Raw genomic sequence first — 20,484 nt, 5'->3', positions numbered from 1 at the left:
CTGACAAACGTGAGAAAGAGAGACTGCGACAAAATAAGCATGAAAGCTGGAAGGAGAGAGAGACGCATCACTGCCCCCTACAATTCATGAGATAAATGGGATTTTTCTATTAGGTACATCCATTGAATGCTAATACCAAGCAAGCTGCTTAGTCTAATGCCCATCCCTAATCTGAACCTTTTTCTCTGGACCGCCTGTTTCAGCAGTTACATGGAAAATCCCTGTTGGTCAACTTACTATAGCTCAGTGGATTTTTCCCCTCACTCGTGTTCGCTTCATGACGGATGATTTTTTCTACCTAGCTTGCTCCCAAGGATTTGTTCTCTTGGCTGAAATGGAATGCATAATGAATTCGCACACTGACAACATACATTTGTTATAGTGATATGTCTATGTCAGCTATTTTGAATGACAGGGGTAGATTACAATGTGTTAGAAATGTGTTAGTGTCAATATTTCTCTGAGGAAGGTTTATAAATCTCTCGTGAACAGCCAGTAACAGGCCTTGATCCATTTGTCAATGTGTCCCCACGCAGAGCAGCACAGAAGTAACTCTAAACGCACATACACACACAGGCCTTATCAGTGCTGAGATCCTTCCAACTGACCTGGAACCAGCTTGAAATATTAATACGGTCTTAATTAAATCACAGTGTTGTAACTTTATACCTAAGTGAAACTCATTTAAAATGAGCAAAACCACAGATCAATAGGAACTGTACCTTTTGTTGCAGACTTAAATATCGCTTCCCATGAAAACTGATCTGGAATGCCAAACAATGAGAAAGCTTAAGCTACGTCAACAAAAACCTAGCGCAGGCTGTGAGTGTCAACATGTACCATTGGAGTCAGGTTGTGTTAAAGCAATAGTTTGTGTAAGAAAGAGAAGAGTGAACATCCTTTAAAATTTCTTTTTTTGTGTTCCACAGAAGAAAGTCATATGGGTTCGGAACAACATAAGGGTGAGAGAATTAGGTTACACTTTATTTTAAGGTGTCATTGTTACAGTGTAATTATATATTTAAAGGGTTAGTTCACCCAAAAATGAAAATTCTGTCAGTAATTACTCACCCTCATGTTGTTCCAACCCCGTAAGACTTTCGTTCATCTTCGGAACACAAATTAAGATATTTTTGATGAAATCTGTGAGCTGGATTAGAGCCCTGCGCGGGACTGTTTTCTTCATCCCGCTCCCGCCCGCGCCCGCCGAATTTCTGACCATTACCGCCCGCTCCCGCAACGTATGTGTTTCACTCCCGCCCGCTCCCGCAATATGTATGTCCACTCCCGCCCGCACCCGCAAAACTCTGAGAATTTATTCCCGCACAATAATAGAGATGCATTGATTTTGTGTCTTCTCCCGTCCCGCAGGAAAAAACACATATTTGTATTGCTATTATTAAAGAGATTCATGGGGTTGTTTGTTTCGTTTCCCTGGGTGGCATAGCCTACTGGACACATACAGGATAAAGGAGGAAATCGAGTGTGCTGTTTTTGGATGGTTTTGTTTTCGTTTTTGCTGTTTTTTTATTCAGGATACTCTGTCTTGCGCGTGCAATGATGACGCAGTGAATAGTGATGCTTCTCTCTGAACAATCAGCAGTCTGCCGTGTTTTCACGTCACATTTTAGTATCGCCTCAGCTTGCCCAGAACCCCGCCGGAGGTGGTACGAAAAAAAGTACCTGGAAGCACAGTTACAACTTTTACACAGTGGAAAACCAAACAAAGGCGAGTCGAGTCGAGCCGAGGCGAGCTGGTACTGTGTAGTGGAAAAGCGCCATTATTGACATCTCCATCATGTTGCAAGGCTACCTCCCGATCCCGCAGTTTTTTTTTTTTTTTGCCGCCCATTCCCGCCCGCAGCAAAGTTCAAACCGCCCGCTCCCGCGAGATTTGCGTTGGGTCCCGCGGGACCCGGCGGGACTCAATCCCAATGCAGCCCTCTAAGCTGGATCACTCCTCCTGCAGGCTTATGGACACTATAACTTGCTGGCCCAGAAAATGTATTAAAGACATTGTTAATAGAGTCCAAGTGACCCCAGTGGCTCAATCTTAAGTTTATAAAGCGACGAGAATACTTTTTGTGCGCAAAAACAAACAAAAATAACGACTTTATTCCACTTTTCATTTCCTTCTCTCTGGACCTCGAGTTTTTTTTACGTAGTGTAATAGCGTAGCGCATCTGTGTTTCACGTCACCACGTATCACACATGACCAGAGTCGCCCAATAGTGAGCCTACGTGGTGACGTGCAACACAGACGCGCTACGCTATTACACTACGTGAAAAGACTCGAGGTCCAGAGAGAAGGAAATGAAAAGTGGAATAAAGTCGTTATTTTTGTTTGTTTTTGCACACAAAAAGTATTCTCGACGCTTGATAAACTTAAGATTGAGCCACTGGAGTCACTTGGACTATATTAACGATGTCTTTTTCTGGGCCAGCAAGTTAAGGTGTCCATAAACCTGCAGGAGGACTGATCCAGCACTCAGATTTCATCAAAAATATCTTAATTTGTGTTCCGAAGATGAACGAAAGTCTTACGGGGTTGGAACAACATGAGGGTGAGTAATTACTGACAGAATTTTCATTTTTGGGTGAACTAACCCTTTAAGTACTGAGTAATAATAATTAACAACATGTACTTACTATAGGGTTAGGGTAGGATTAGGTTTTGGTTTAGGGTTAATTGCATGTAATTATACATAATTTACTCTTATTACTACCGTAAGTACATGTAACATGTACAAGGACACTGTAAAATAAAGTGTTACCGAAAATTATTACAGAATTAGGTTAACTATTTCTTTAATACAGCAGTGATCATCCTTTATAATTTCACTTTACACATTTTATTTCGATAGTCCACTTTATACATTTTACTAACTAGGCTTTTAGTAATTTTGCAACTACATTTCAACTAATTCTCAGATTATTAGTAGACTGTTAGGTCAGGGTGAGGGTTAGTAGAATAAGTTGATATTGCAAAGTTACTTATAGTTAGTAGAATGTCTAAAGTGGACTATCCACACAGTGTTACCACACTTTAAAGGTCCCGTTATATGCCCCTTTTCACAAGATGTAAAATAAGTCTCTGATGTCCCCAGAGTGTGTATGTGAAGTTTGAGCTCAAAATACCCAACAGATCATTTTTTACAGTATGTTTAAATTGACATTTTTTGGGGCTCAGAAAAACGAGCTGTTTCAGTGTGTGCCCTTTAAATGCAAATGAGCTGCTGCTGGACGACCCAGGGGGCGGAGCTTCATGAGCTCGCGCTCAGTCTGTCAGGACAATTTCATCTCACTGAATGATGATAATATCAGAAACTCTCAGTAACAGTGTTCATTTCGAGTCGGACAATAATGCCTACAGAGTCAGAGTGCTGTATAGAGATGAAACAGGTATGGTTTAGTAGTTTAATTACGGTTATTATAACGTATTTGTCATCTGCTTGTATGTATCCATTATTTATTAACAGCCTACAAGTCTGCTGTTTCGGACCAGGTCCGAATGATGATCAAACATATACTGATGAGTTTAATAAAGTTTATTGTACATCACACAAAAGATGAAACGTCAGTTTTACTTCAGAAAATCACCGAGCTGAGTAAACACAGTAGCCTAAGTTATAAGAAGTGCGCAAGTAGCCAGTAGAGTTGAGGGAGCATTCCTGTGGGCGGAGGTTAGTCTAAACACGGTTCTGGTGATGTCACTAATGAAGGAAGTAGAGGGATGTAGTCCAATCGAGCCGTTTTATGTAGTCAACTTCTGTTAAATAAAATATCTCGCTTGGCATTGAACTTTGAGCTTTATAATTTTACAGATATTATTTATACTTTAACAACAACATTACACACTAACTAAAGTTTGAAACATGGGATCACGTAGAACGGGACCTTTAAAATGAATTTCATTAAGAATATTAACGAATATTACTATGTTATGTAATACCAAACGGATCATCAGTTAGAAAGTTAGAAATGAATTAATCAGAGTTAGAAATGGCACTTTGACACTTTAAAATAAGGTTTAATTTGTTAATATTACTTACTGTAACATGAATGAACAATTAACAATACTTTTAAAGCATTTATTACTCTCTGATAATTATATTATCAAAGATGAATAAATGCTGCACATTGTTAGTTCATGTTAGCTATTGCATTAACTGATGTTAACAAATACCTTATTGTTAAGTGTTTCCAAAAATTCTACAGTATGTTTTATATATCCTCTTAACAGCACCCCTGGTTAAAAGCCCTTACTTTAACACAGTTGTTTTTAGTTTATTTTTAGTTTTGTTTTTTAAACAGAAAAAAAGTGATTCTACTTCAGCAAGTCAGTGACATGTACAGTAGTCTTACGTGACTTACATCACTTACATCTTACAAGTTAATCATGAACATTTCCTAAATCTTGCATCACAGTATCTGTGCTAATGTTGCATAATCCTATAGTTACACCATTTATACAATACATTACAATCGTATCTAAGTCTCCAATTATGTCCTCAATAGTAAGAAGGTTTAATGCTTTTTGATCTCTGCAGAGGAACCTTAAATCCTGCAGAGCCTTGAAAAACTGCTGACCAGGTGCTAAAAGCCAAGGGAAGGTCAGCTGCAGAGAGCACAGAGACGAAGACCAGCCCTGGACACTTCTCATCGGCCAGGAAAAGAGATTAGCTGTCTAGCATCTGGCCTACAGCAGGCAAAAGTGCACTTAATACTGTTAGTGATCATAGCAGGTGTGAACTGAGATACTAACTGTGGAAGTGTTGACTGTGTACGTACCTCCAGAAAGCGTGCGATAACCTTGCCACACACTGCTCAACACACTGCTTGTTTACAGTGTGTGTACAACCACTGCAAACACAAACCAGCCATTATGCACCCATGATAAACTCTCTCTGACATATTTACAGCAAACAGATTCTCCCTTGAAGGAAAACACACATTTAAATGTCATTCCCATAACAGACACAGCGCAACAGTGGATATCCGAAGCAGCTCTGAGATCCATATCCCACAATCCCCATTTCCCCGGAGAGAGAGAGAGAATAGCTATGCAGAGATTGTTTATTTGCCCATGGCTATTTTAGGGGGGGGGGGGGGGGGTTGAACCACATCAGTCTGATTTGTGAATCATTCTGAAATGTGAAAGAACAAACAGTTTCATAGAAAATATTTATTCACAAATCAGACATTGTTACTTCATCATGAGGTCTCATAAACATATCAAGAAGAGGGCTTTTGCCAAGATTTTTATATAACTTATATTTTATATTTCAGTTTGCTCCTCATACCAAAGTTATCAAACATTTTCATAAGATGTTTCATCTAAACAAAAGAGCAGCCAGGATAATCTTTAAAAATTCACATTTTATGTTCGACGGATGGAGGAAAGTCATACAGGTTTGGGTAAAATATGACAATAAGTAAATCATTTATTTTTAAGTAATTAAAGGGACCTGTGAGAGCAGAAACAAGACCAATGTATAAGCAATGACACAAATTATATAATGAGTTTATGTGATTAGGGGCTTAATCACCTGCAAACAATGATTTATAGTTCTTACAGTCAGATCAGCTAAATTGCAAATTACTGAAATCCAAAGAATGTATTTATTGAGTTCCATATAAAAAAATAAAATAAAAAATAAAAAAAGGTAGTTACTAACATTTGTGTAAAGCAATACTGAAAAGATATTAGAAGACAAATTCAGTTGAAAAGTCCTTGTTGGTAAATGGGACTGGGAGCACCCACCCCCACAAAAAAAGATACATTTAAATAGCAAGAAAAATAACAGTACTCAGATGTGAACAGTAAGTGCTCGAAAATGTTTGTTTTCGTAGGTGATGAATGTTTGTTTTATGCTATGCTGTTATAAAACCACAAGAGGGAGGTCAAGAGCGCAGCAGAGAACAACTCAGTGATATCATTATCAGACACAAACTGCAAAATGTGGCTAAACAATCCCTCATGACAGCCATTATCCGTTATGTCATACTGTAATGACTCTTTCAGACTTTCAGCTGAATTGTGAATATAATGCAACACTCACCATAACATCCTGAACACAATATTTAGCCGCTTGACGCAGGCTTCATGATGAGGTCATCCTAGTTAAACCAATAAGGCAACTTGTCTAGAAATTCTATTTGTGTAGCTTATGTGTCTTATTTAATAACGTGCTGCAAAATGAAAATGACCTAAAAAGGCAGGATAAGAAGACAGATAGCAAAATGAGAAAGGGCCTTTATGTACACGTTTCAGACAGCAAAGATGCCCTCAAGTGGTCAGATTGGGCTACTTCAAGATTGAAGTTGGAGGGGGTGGGGTGGGGGGATCACTGCGGAGACTACAAACAGTTCCTCACCGATTTAATCATAGCACAAAACACAGCCACAGCACTGACCTGTGAACGAATTTAGCCACAATTTAAACACACATGCTCTTTGCAAATAAACAAAAGATAAGTCAGGTATTCATGCATATTAAATGTCAGCGAAAGCAACAAACACTGGCACTTTCATGAACAGGAAACATCTGGTACGGAGCTGGATGACATGCTTCCTGTGAACTGCTGCAGGCGCCATTACTCACATTCAAAATCATTACGGCTCTGTGTCCTGGCCGACTGAGCGTTGTGCAGTGAAATGCAGATTGATCTATTGGCCTGCTCTCACCCTGCTATGACATCATCAGCAAGAAGATCTTTTGGTGCATGTCATTAGGAAGTGTATTATTTCACTTCCAAAAGTTACGTAATACAGACAGCTCTCTGTAGTTTCTCACTGCTCTGAACCCCACAGCATGGATTACAGCCCGAAGCCAAAAGCGATCCGATAGGAGTGCAAGTGCGTGTGTATGTGTGTGTGTTTGTGTGTGTTGGCCCAAATTATACACACTGTGCAACACTCTCACACAGAACGTTAGAGATTTAAATGCTTTGTATGAAGGTGAGAAGGACAGCTTGCGCCCACTGCAAGTTGGGAATTCAGAGAAGTATCTGTTAATCATGTCGCAGTGGCTCAGTGGTTCATGTAGATTGTCTACAAACCGAAAGGTTGGTGGTTCGATCCCCGGTTCCACCTGACCAAGTGTCGAGGTGTCCATGAGCAAGACACCTAACCCCAGCTGCTCCCGACGAGCTGGATGGCGCCTTGCATGGCTGACACCGCCGTCGGTGTATGAATGAGTGAGTGAATGGGTGAATGTGAGGCAACATGTAAAGCGCTTTGGTGGCCATAGGTCTGTGAAAGCGCTATATAAATGCAGTCCATTTACCATTTACCATGTCATTTAAACACATCAGCATTTTTAATTGATCCATCTATAGGCACTGCATCTTTAATCCATGCACCTTCCAATCATGTAGTTAATGGGTTTATCATCCTGTCACGCATGTGTCCCGTGATCACCCCCATATTGACAAGGTCACCTAGCCATTCAAACCTAGCCATTTTGATATTTAGCTGCAAGTTACCACAGTCCATCTAATTAAGGTTCCAGTAAGTGAAATATTACATTACAGAGAACAAAAACGATTTTTGAAGTGATACTTTGAGTGTGATTACATTTTGCAGGCAAAAAAGGTCTATTGTCCATTATTTAGCGATGTATGAAGCACAGCTAACACATAGCCTATAGTCACTTATAAACTAAGCAGCTTTAGCAGCTTAAATCAATGCATGACCAACTTGAACCCATTGCGAAATCTGCATGGGGAAATCTTTCGCCCTTATGCAAAATTCCAGATTGTGTAGATTCCTATTGAATTGACTCGCAAAATTTCACAGCGCAATGGTGTGTACATGTACTCATACAAGACCTGAGACCATAATGCTAGGATGTTGTGGGTGATTGCCAGGGAATTTATATTTGTTTAAGTGACTCACAGCATTAGTCTAGCAACATGCCATCACCAAACTCTAATGAAATAAGGTGAAAGTTGCATCTTCCATGCAAATAACTATTTGTGTGGTGTAAAGAGTTGCTACCTACAGCGTTCCGAATCAGTCACTTAGGAGTTTTTTTTTCAAGGCAGCTCACTTAATTATGGAAAAAAGCTCAATTATCTTGACTCTGAGAATCTATGGTTTTCCATTCTGAAGAGCTACAAGCTACAGGGTTAATATAATGAAAAGAGTAGACATCTCAAAAGTTCAATTTAGAGATTGGAGGACATCTTTCAGGCTGGAGAAAGAGTGGTAATGGAGCATGACAGGATACATCCATTTCACAGGAGACAGATAGACAGGCAGAAAGAGAGAGAAAAAAAGAAACAAAGAAAGACAAATGTAGCAGCGCTCATGTTGTCTACTCCACTAGGTATGTGACCTTTTAGCACTATCTAAATATAGCCCAAGCTAGAGGGGGGAAAGGCAGGATTTGTCCTCTCCATTTCTTTCCCCACCTCTTCTGCCCAGGTCTCTTTGACGTTGTCAATTCCAGCGAAAGCAAGTCTTATTGACAGGCTTTAATGAGATTGCTTCCCCTCATCTATCTTAAGTAAAGATCCATTGGCTCTCTTCTTTAGCCACAGCTACATGATGCCCATCAAGCCGTGATTTACAGCGCTAACCCATCAGCTGACATCCAGTGCTTTCCGTAGACGTCTTTTTTCATACAGATCCTTTTTAAAAATGGTCCATAAATCACTAGATACCTGATAGTCCCGAAAGACAAAGGAGCCATCTTTATCGCATACATTTAAAAGAAGGATGGTACAATAGTGGCTCTATCTTTTTTTAGTATCACAATTTTTATTGCTCAGATTTGGGGTTAGGGATTTAAACAAACCCCTCAGCCTGCATGTCCACTAGCGCGTGGTGAGCAGAGATGAGCGAGTGTTGCCAATTCATTCTTTATGGGTGGCAGGCTTGTGCTGGGGACTTTAGGATTGACAGCAGAACAGAATAAGTGGTAAGAGTGTATAAATGTGAGAAACGTCTTCAAATGAGAGCTTAAAAAAGCGGGGCGGCAGTGAGGTCAGTCATAGACCCAGAGTGGACATTAAAAAAACATTAAGGGTGAGTAAATAATGACAGAATTTTAATTTATCCCATTAAGGCCAATTACTGGCACAGATTTATCTTGTCTTTTCTTTTTTCTTTTTTGCAGGAGGGGAGGGGGACAATTACTTTAAAAAGTTTTTTTAATATATTATTGTTTTAAATGTATTCATTCAATTCAATTCAATTCACGTTAATACATCATTTCAGAACAGCTATACACAAAATAAATAGTCCATATTACAATTTAGAGTGATCTGTTATCAGAGGTAACTGTCTAAGTTATGTATTTCAGAAATTTACATATACAAAATCACAGTTAGCTAAAAATGTATTCATTTAAACAATGTAATAATTTAATGCAAAACAATGAGCTCAATGAGGTAATGAATACTTGTTAGTTAAATGATTATGACACTTCATCATTATAATCATTTTGCATAAAATATTTATTTCCTTAAAGTACTAAAAGGATTTCAAAAAACTACTAAATGAAACCACTAAGTAACCGAAATCTTTAAGAGGGAGTAGAACCGGAACCATCAAATTCCTGCTCCTAACACCCTAGTGGCGATGACTTGTGCATGTACAAAAAAAACCCCAGTAAAAATCTGGTTGGTGTAGTGGTTGTGGTTTGAGAGAGCTGAATGTAAGGATGGGGTTTCGGCTGGAAAAGGCTCTCATGTCTACAGCAGCTCTAGAGCGCTCCGATGGAAGTCTGAATGTGAGCGACAGACGACAACAGATCTGGGATTCCCCAGTTTACTGATTCTCGACACGTTCCCTCTGCCCGACTTTCCTCCGCCCACTCTCTCCCTCTTCTTTCTCTCTCTCTCATCCTTTTACAATATAAAGGTGAAAGGCTCGATGCGTTGGGAGACCACCGTTGTTAGGTAACAGCCTGCAAGCTCCCTAAAGGCACGTGTAGACTGTTTATGACTATATCACTCTACAGGTGCATCCATACTGCGTCAACACGCTCAAACGCACGCGCACAGCCACACACAAACTATCCAGTGGGGCGTCTGCACTCTAGATGCCTGCAAGCACTCACTCACTGTTTACCCGTAATACATCAGTAAAGGTCAAATGCTATAAACCTCAGACTGCTATTCCTAGAACCCCGCTATTTATGACACTCTCCATCTACTATGTCTGCTCTGAGGCATTTCTAAGAAGTCGACAAAAAATACTAACGCAGCCAATGTAACACTTCCTCATGCAGAAAGCTGTCAAGCAGAGCTGGAGTAAAAGAGAAGGTGCAAATGCCTGTGTGTTTGGTGGGAGAGGGGCTTCAGACAATTCACACACTGAAAAAGACATTTTCACTCAGAAATTGCTAGCACATTTAAAGTAGAAAAACTGAACTAGTACTGTATTTTCTTGTTTACTCCAATAATCTTTGTTTTTTCAATCTACAGAGCAGCAGCAGAGAAAATGTCCCCTGTAAGTTCTTATAAAATATTAATCTGATCATGACCGATTCAGTCAGGCAGAGGCAATATGGCTCCCTTGACTACTTAGACCGCCATAATATAAAACCTTGTGTCCAGTGGGCTTGACCTCCTTTGAATGAATGTCCAGGTTCAGCCACTGGGGAGGATCAAACTGCAATATTTCTGCTAGCATTACTCAATCAGGACAGATTGCACCAAACTGCCATCAGATGATTAAATACCTTAAAGATTCTAGCGATGTTGTAATAGATCAAAGAAAACATAATCAAGCAAGCCATCTGTCCACTACCTTTTTCTTTGTGCCTGTTGGGGTGTAGTATTATCGTTGTACTGTACAAAAGCATCTACCCAGAAGGCTCCTATTTCGGTAGTTTTAGCATTCTGGCACAGTTTACACAGCTAAATGAATGATTGCATCAGATCCACTGATGGTAAGTGCCAATAAGCCGGAGAGTGATATAAGAGAGTGGATGGATCAATCTCTGTGTGTGCGTGCGTGCGTGCGTGCGTGCGTGTGTGTGTGTGTGTGTGTGTGTGTGTGTGTGTGTGTGTGTGTGTGTGTGTGTGTGTGTGTGTGCGTGTGTGTGTGTGTGTGTGTGTGCGCATCTTAAAGCGCACATTCAATTAAAGTAACTCATCAAAGTGTTACAGTATAGGTCCAACAATCTGAGAGCTGTCAAGAAGGATCACTCCTACCAAACACTCTCAAAATAATAATAATGTTTTTTTTCCTGAGGAACGGGACAGAACTAGATTGGTTGGCCCTCTCTCTCCCTGTACTGTCCTGCTGATTCTTCTCTGTCCTGTCTAATGATAAGCCAAAATATAATGAAAAAAAATATGAAAGTGCGCTATCCAGTTGATCTATCTATGCGGTCAAGTCCAAAATGTGTTTATTCGCGGTCAGGATACTTTACAAAACGCAAACCACTAAACAGTGGCATCTGTGAACAGATCTTTCACAGGAGAAAAATTATAGGACCATGATAACCACACAACATGCAAACCTGAACACATCAAACTAACTAGTATTTATTTAAACAGACCACCGTTTAAACATTTGTGGTCTGTAAGATTTTTTTATTGTTTTTAATAGAAGTCTCTTATGCTCACCATGGCTGCATTTATTTAAAAATATTGTGAAATATTATTATGTTTTTAAATATCTGCTTTCTATTTGAATATATTTTAAAATGTAATTTATTCCTGTGATGGCAAAGCTGAATGTTCAGCAGCCATTACTCCAGTTTTCAGTATCAGATCCTGAAATCATTCTAATATGATGATTTGGTGCTCAAGAACTTTCTTTTCTTATTATTATCAATGTTGAAAACAATTGTGCTGCTTAATTACAGCATTTATTTGAAATATCATTTCTTTGTAGCATTTACTTTTAATGCATCTTTCCAGAATAAAAGTATTAATTTCTAAAGAAAAAAATCTTACTTAACCCAAACGTTTGAACAGCATTGTAAATATGAGAATAAATATTTTCTAATCCAGTTTTAAGCATTTGTTTACAAGGTAATCTAAAGAAGAAGTGCTATTTTATTTATTGTAAACCCTGTAATTAAATGATCAATAGTTTTATTTCATAATGTCATTTCAAAATTTACATTTTATCAATCCACATTTAAAGAATTTTCTTTAAAGATGTAACATTATTAATAATTTTAGGCAAAATACAAAATTGTAAGTAAAAAGTGCACTAAAAAAAAGAAGTTTCTTGTTTGTTTTCCAAAACATTATTTTCTTCAATGTACTGTATCTTTTCAATGAATGTTCATCAGCTAGTGAAGGTGTACAATCCCCACAGACAAATGAGATTTATCAGAAGAGAGCAGTTATTGATCCATCGGTCTGATGTATTTACACCAAATAGCTGATCAAAGATTGTCTGCTCTAACCTGTCATTGTGGGAGGTTACACCTCTGGTCCAGGCGAAATACACTGGCACCCTGATAATAAAACAACGACAGCCTCAGTTTGCTTTATGGGCAAACTATTAATGATAATAATATTAATGATTTATCAGTCTAGGACAGGTGGTGCCAGATCAAACTCCTTTCTCATAGCGATCGAAGAAACAGGCTTGCGCTGACGTAAGGGGAGACGATTGCTCTTTGACAAAGACACTTAGTAAATCCTATGACACAAATTACACAGACATAATGAGAGCTATCTCTAGATTAATTTTCATTTTTGTGATATACGCTAGCCTTCTGAATTATTCAGTTGTCACTTTGGTTGAAAAGGTCTGATAAATGAATTCATGTAAATGTAATGAAGCCACCAATTACAGGCAATCTACTTTATCCTATAGAAATAGGAAGTGATCCAGGGTGGTCTCAGTGTGCTGTGGGACTGTATAAGATGGATGATGTTTAAATTCAGCAGGACTTATCACAGGGGCCATTTATGTGAAGTCCCTGGAGAAAGGCGATGTTGAGAAATGGCACAGTTGAGCTTTGATGAAAATCAAATTCCAAAGACTGCAGAAGGCTTTACTTTTGTGTTAAACACTGTGATTCTGTGGCACTATCAAAACATTGCTCTGTTTAGTTTTTTTTCAGCATCACAACAAGCCCAATACAGCAATATTGGCTAAACCAATGGCAATGGACGTTCACATTTCCAATTCTATAATATTTATGAATAAATATATTTTGACATGAACAGATTATTTAAATAACAACCTTTTGTTTTAATATCATGTTTACTATTTTTCTTACATACGGTAGTCAGAATCGTTTTTTTATACATGAAAATATATGCCTTTACATTTTAGGACAAGAGACTCTAACATGTTATATTATACTGTATATAACTTATATATACAGTATAATATAACATGTTAGAGTCCCTTGTCCTAAAATAATATAACATTATATTTTGAGGACCTTGGTATTTGAAAACTCCTGCCCTAGTTTGTTTACTTAACACCACTAAAAAAAAACCTTGTATTGCCATATGAGTTTAGTGTGGTAATGTATTTATCAATTAAAACAGAAAAAGAAAATCAAATTCAAAGTCTTTTTTGGCAGTCGGCTGCCTATTGGTTTTCTATAAATCACACAAGCAATATTTACAAATGAATCACCACTAGAATGAAATACAAATAAGAATGAAGATCATGAAAAAAATCAATGTGTCAAAATAATCTATGCAATTATACACTACATTCAAAGAGTCGTTTAAAACTGCATTCACCCCACAGACTTCCACTGGAACTGGAAGTGTATTACTTCTCTACATGTTTTCCTTTATTTTTTCAATCAGGGACAAGTTACATTTTTCTATGCCAAAAGAAGTTTTCGATGGATCTTAAAGGAACCGTATGTAAGAAATGTATTTCAATTAATCATAAAATGGCCCTGATATGTCACTAGACATTAAGAAATCATGTTCATTTCAAATACTTATATCACTGACAACAGTAGTCCAGCCAGGATATTGTCATTTAAAAGTGAAGTTGCAGCCCTCAACTGATGTTGATGTTGTCATGTTGTGTTTTGGCCTGAAGCGCCACCCTCCACCTATCTACCAATCACGAAGTCAGTAGTGTTTCGGCATCCGGGTTGCCAGCTCTGCTCTAGTTACCACAGCTGCAGCTACAAACGTTCCTGCTGGATCCTGCAGCCTATCTGGCAACCTCGAGTCAGGGGGGAGGGGGAGGGGATACACCGCTCTACAGTAATTTGAAAGTGATTGCAGTACCAGTTTTGGCCACAATCTTACATACGGTTCCTTTCAAGAAATAGCTCACCTGAAAATTGTCAATAATTACCCACCCTCATGTCATTCCAAACATATATGACAAACTTTTGTCGCTTTTTTTTTTCTGTCTATACAATAAATAATCTGGTTTGGACTTTCATCGTATGGAAAAAAAACAACCTTCAAAATGCCTTCTTTTGTGTTCACGGAAGAAACGGAAGTCATGCAGTTTTGGAACGACATGAAGGTGAATAATAATAATTTTCAGATGAACTATACCTTTAAGTAGTTTAACCAGTAATACTCCCTTAAAGATGTGCACTGTGTGCATGCCTGCGTGTGTGCTTGTGTGTGTATTTGTGGCCCCAATAAACCTTTCGTTATGGGGACAAAATGTCCCCACAAAGATGGCAATATCCTAAGTCCTTGTGACATTTTTTTGGTCCCCATGAGGAAAACAGCTTATAAATCATACTAAGTGATGTTTTTTGAAAAATGCAGAAAGTTTTCTGTGATGGGGGTGGGTTAGGGTTAGGGGATATAATACAGTTTGTACAGTATAAAAATCATTATGTCTATGGTTAGAACTAGGCCACAAAGAACTAAAATATGATTTCCAAGAATGAGCTGTATGTGTGGCAACAGTTAAGGTCAATTCTGCAACCTAACCTGTAACCGTCTGGCACCTAGACAGGGACGTTCATTTATCAAGTCACACAGCGGCCGCAAATGACTCCGACTTTTCTCTGAAGTGGTGGGGAGAAAAGGGCATAATGGAACAAAGCATATGATATAAGGCATGATATAATCCCGGTCGGGCCGCAGTAGACGAGCTGAATTCAGAGAAGGAAAATGATTCATAAGCACTCTTCTCCATGCCACTTCATTCATCATAATTCATCTTGAAATATAACAGAGCTCAGCATCCGTGAACAAATCAATACATCTCTGCAGCCCGAGCCGAAAAGATAAATAAATAAATTAATTAATTAACTTAGGCTTTATTGAGCTTCTTCAATTATTCAACAACTGCTCTATTAAACCCCAGAGGCCTTTAAAGATACAGTAAGGAGATGAGGGAAGCATTCTGAGCGGTGCTCACTTCCAGGTCTCGGCCCATCTGCTTAAAGACAGCTCTCTCCGCACGCCGAAACCCTCAGGAGGCCAGCGTTAAGAGACCTGCCTCTTTTATCTATGGCACTCGCGCTCGTACGTCCTCAGCTATGCGTACTCCAGCGAAGCTCAGCTACCGAGCAGGTGATCCTGCAAAACACCGACTACGCCACAGGGAGAATCGTCTGCCTGATATGTGGCGCCAGATGCTGATTTAGTGCACTAGCAGAGTTCTAAGGGGAAGGAGTGGGGAGTGAATAGGGCATTAAATCATAAGCTGAGCTCTGGGTTTCAGAGCGGCGGAGATGAAGAGGACTACAGTTAAGGAGAGAGAGAGAGAGAGACGTCACCTCGTTTAACCTCCTAGCAAGCTCTCCTGGGACCATCAAGCCTCCACCTGCACCCGCAGCCTCTGAAGTGGGTGGCATGCTGAGCTGGAATGCATGTGGGCAGCAGGCTAAGTGTTGCTATGGGTAGCATAGAACCCACTGACCTGTTGGAAACAACATTGAGCCATCCCATAACTTCCAGCATGCACCTGTCACATCATATCTCCTCCATCCAGGACAGTACTTTCTAAAGAAGAGCTCTTAGCATCTTAGCTCACTAAAAAACTGCCAAAGTGAGTGGTTTTGATCATCAGGCTGGTAAAAGCATCAACAGTTGCCATTATTTATGAAGCAGAGATGCTGTTAAATGTATAAGACCCTGCTGAGATTCTCCATTGCGTTAATATCAATGTTGGGAAGTCATTAACTAAGGGAAAATTAAAATTAAGAAATAATTTTTTTGAGATTTTATTGGATTTTTTAAAGTTTGGCTCATGTCCCATTTGTTTACATCGAGAGGGCGGGGTTTAAGCCATCAGGGCGCAATCTAAATGCTTAGGCTTCACTTTTTTAGGAATTGTGCGGCAAACTTGGCCCGTACCAAAACAGAAAATCATACATTTAGGGGATGTTGTTCACACATGTTCTCTTGGTTCTTTTGGTCTGGACCAAAAAAGAAAATGAGACCCATCTTTTCAGAGGTCTCGGTTCACTTGTTTAGTGCGCACCAGGGTTCGAATGGCAGCGTTCAGACTTATTCAAATGAACTGCACTAACGGAACAATCGCACCAGAGTTCATTTTAAGTTCAAACCTACTAAGTGTGAACAAACCCTTGGTTCGCTTATTGTTCACAATTTCATTTTTAAGACCAAACCTAAAGATAAAAAACTAAACAAACAATAAGTAAATAAATAAATACTTTTATGACATATATTTTGTGACAGAACTTACAGAATATCCAAAACAATGCAGTGAGCTGGTCTAAATGTAGTACTGTGTGTGTGATGGTATTTTTACCTGCTCGTGAAGAGCTTAGAACATGGATAAAGGAGTCAAAAAAGCACCAGGAATTCCACACAAACAAAGATCTACTGCAAGGAGACACGGTTCCGACACCTGTACCAAACTGTAATGGGATAAGTAGCTCCTATGACGAGAAAATCCAGGTACAGTATACTTGAGCATTTCGCTCTTTATAGGGTCGTGACTTGACGCTGAACTGGATACTGTAAGTGAGTGAAGTGAGGTAGAATAGAATAGAATAGAATAGAATAGAATAGAATAGAATAGAATAGAATAGAATAGAATAGAATAGAATAGAATAGAATAGAATAGATCTTTATTGTCATTGTCAATAAAATTTGCCAAATGTCCACTAAAGTAAATCACTTTATTCAGACCAATTCATTTAAATTAACTGGTTCAAATATGATTCACCAGTACGTTTGAGTCCCTATGTTTTTAGCTAAATTCTGCTGTTCTCCACAATTTTTTTTTTTACATAAATACATTTTATTTCTAGTTTGGTTATGTGCCAGAAAATACTTTTCTGATTTCTAAATACTAAATACCACCAATAAAACTAGAAAGCTCCAAAACGTAAGTAAATATATATAAATAATTAAAATACTTAAAATATTAAAATATATACTGTAATCTTGTCAAGCTACAAGCTCATTATTTAAATTAGCATCTCCAATACCGTTTAATATAATTATATGAAGTGAATGAGATTGGAGACCATATCTAAATATATTAATAATCAAACCTACAACTAAACCAGGGGTAAAGAACCAAGAGGCCACAGAATCAAAGAAATGATGTTGCTTCTACAGTGTAATGGAAGCCTGGATTCTATTCTATTCTATTCTATTATATTCTATTCTATTCTATATTGTGGAAGGTTTGTTACACTTTCTTTACAGTGACATCGGTGACCTTAAATAAATGCAAATGTGGTTTACTTCATTATATAAGTTATGCAATAACTGTGATACAAAATGAATCTGTGATATAAATACTGTGATATAAGATTTTGGTCATGCCACCCACTCTCATATTGCACTCTTTCTGTCCCCTCATTCCCTCCCCCCACTTGTATAAAGCAGCTCTGGGCTTTAGAGAGTTGGTGACAGGCAGAAGCCACTGAGACAGACTGAGAAAGCTGAGAGGAGTTGCCGGAAGAGCCTGCAGGACTCACAGGGATTAGCAGTGGTGAGGGACATTGGGTCATGGCACTGCCAAGCGGGTCAGACTGCTGAGGACGGAGCAGTGGGGCATCTCTTTATTCCAACTATATCAGGAGTGCAGGGTTTTCAACTGTGGGACTCATATTAACCCCTGCTGGGGAAATTACAGTGATCTCATTACTTTTCCAAGGTATTCATACTCGTAATGCTTTAGATGTTGCCAGTTTGTTGAAAATGTACGTCGGTGTTTATCCAAATATAAAACAATGTATCTGTGCTAGAAACACACACAAAATATCCCTAATGAGATCACATTGAGGAAGCACATTTTACTATCGTCAGTTTTCGAATTCAGCACCTCGGACAGCTCCAATAAGTAAAAATGCCTGCAGAGATACACAGTTCTTCTAACATTCGTCTACATAATGCCATTCTTGCTGGTCGCTGAATCCTGCTGCAGAAAATTAGGTTAAATACTTGAAAATCATATTGGAAAAAAAGTTGCTTCATACTAGGGCAGAACAAAAGGATAACGCCAGCATAATCAGCCCATACAGCTTCATTCTGCTATTTGCTGCTATTTAGAGGATGGCCCATAGAACTAGGCATGTTACACAGCATGGTCACACAATTACTCTACGTATGTCACTGGGAAATGACAAGATTTATGGACTCCATTGTTTTTCACAGCCAAAGAGACTCCAAGTTCTCCACACAGTTCTTACAATAGACAGCAACAGCATAGGAGAAACAGAAACTATGTTCACAAATGTATTTATTCAATACTTCATAGATAGATAGATAGATAGATAGATAGATAGATAGATAGATAGATAGATAGATAGATAGATAGATAGATAGATAGATAGATAGATAGATAGATAGATAGATAGATAGATAGATAGATAGATAGATAGATAGATAGATAGATAGATAGATAGATAGATAGATAGATAGATAGATAGATAGATAGATAGATACTGCTATTTCTCTCTATAAATCACTGTGTTGTTGACATAAGGAAATAAGTAATGATAGCCAAGCACATAATGAAACTTGGGCCTCACTAGCTTATGCACACACATACCCAGTGTTTGTGGCTCTGTAGAGTATGCTTGGTTAGTTGGAGACATCTCCAGTGGGAGAGCGCTCTTTGGTGCAGTCTGGACTGATGAGAAGCCAGAGATGTGGGGGTGGTGTGGGCTGGGTCATGCTGACTGCACTGAACTGGCACCAGGACTGATTAAGTTCAGTATCGCTGCCTGGGATCAATGATTTCAGGAAATCAAATAAGGTCAGTCTCATCAAACGCAGTATAGCCACCACCTAACCGCCAAATGTTTAACATGGGTCTAAAAGCGCTAAGGTGATTTGGCAAGCAAAACAAGCAAAGCAGCACCAGATGTGGCCTACAGTAGTCTTAGCCTCAGACGCCCACAGTCCGCTCACTGACCATCTGATGCATATTGCTTACAAAAAAAAGGAATGCAAGTTCTCAATCTGGAAAGCTCTAATCTGATTGGATGACTTAACACAACTTCCGGGAATAAAGGCACATCGTTACTTTAGGACAGACAAAAATTCGTACTAGTCTATATACATTTTCCATTTACTTTTTCATATGTTTTCTGTTAGGGATGCACAATATATATCAACAGCATATCCTAAATGTACATAACTGATAAGAAAATACTGGTAACACTTTACAATAAGGTTTCATTTTGTTAACATTCGTTAATGTATTAACAAACACAAACTAACCATGAGCAATACATTTGTTACTGTATTTGTTCATCCTTGTTAACATTGTACAACTAATGTTAACAAATACAACTTTTGATTTTAATAATGTATTGTTGAAATTAACATTAACAAATATTATTAAATGCTGTAGAAGTGCAGTTCATTATTAGTTCATGTTAACTACTGTTAACTAATGAAGCCTTATTGTAAAGTGTTACCAAAATATTTCTATTTCAATGAAAAAAACTGGGATTGACTTGATGACAAATTACAAGATGACTTGAAATGTCCTACTAGATATATTATAGTTTTTCACTGTACAGAGATAACAATTTATCATTTAACACCATAACATTTTTCTAAAAATGAACGTCCATTTCTCATACTGAGCATTGTTGCGATGCCTAAACTTTAAAATAAAAATAAAAACCTGGTTTTAGTATTTTATTTTTAATTTATTAAATAGATTTTACAAACAAGGAATTCACTGGGAATTTATCAGCTATTGGCTGTGACATAAAGCTGATTCTTAACTTAGCTTATCAATAATATAGGTGCATCCCAAACCCCATCTAAACAACAGTTAATACAAATGTCTGATAACCAATAAATGGCACAATTGTTTAATTAAACATAATGGCACTAGTGCTTTTGCTCAGCTGCCGCCTGCCAGTACAAGACACCAATCCAGCACAAGCTCCATGAAAATCCTATTTGCATGCACTATGGCAGAGTACAAATGATCCTACAAAAAGCACTGAAATGATCTGATCCATAAGAGTCTGCTGAGTGATTCACTCATTCGGAAAATAGTACCCACTCCACACAGAGTCACTGTTGCGCATTAGGTTGTGATATGCTATTCGAGAGAAGTACGGTGCGTAACAGGTGGCATAAAGATCATACACGGCTTCCATTA

At 38.4% G+C, this 20,484-nt stretch overlaps 1 protein-coding gene across 4 annotated transcripts in view; it reads right to left on the bottom strand.

The window, feature by feature from the left end:
* fgf14 (fibroblast growth factor 14) overlaps positions 1–20,484 on the bottom strand; it is a gene marked incomplete at its 5' end in the record, with an annotated part of 151,611 nt that overhangs the window by 67,046 nt on the left and 64,081 nt on the right. Inside the window, one exon of one of the 4 annotated variants that reach the window (XM_081367950.1) lies at positions 6,605–6,720. The exons of the other annotated variants lie outside the window; for them this stretch is intronic. Of the gene's footprint in view, positions 1–6,604; positions 6,721–20,484 lie in introns of those variants that run through there. 4 annotated transcript variants of the gene reach the window in all.

The sequence above is a fragment of the Scardinius erythrophthalmus genome, assembly GCF_964197995.2.
Source record: "Scardinius erythrophthalmus genome assembly, chromosome: 6".
Classification (NCBI taxonomy): Eukaryota; Metazoa; Chordata; class Actinopteri; order Cypriniformes; family Leuciscidae; genus Scardinius; species Scardinius erythrophthalmus.
Note: the sequence above shows the minus strand (reverse complement) of the source record. Positions and strands in the feature narration are given on the sequence as shown.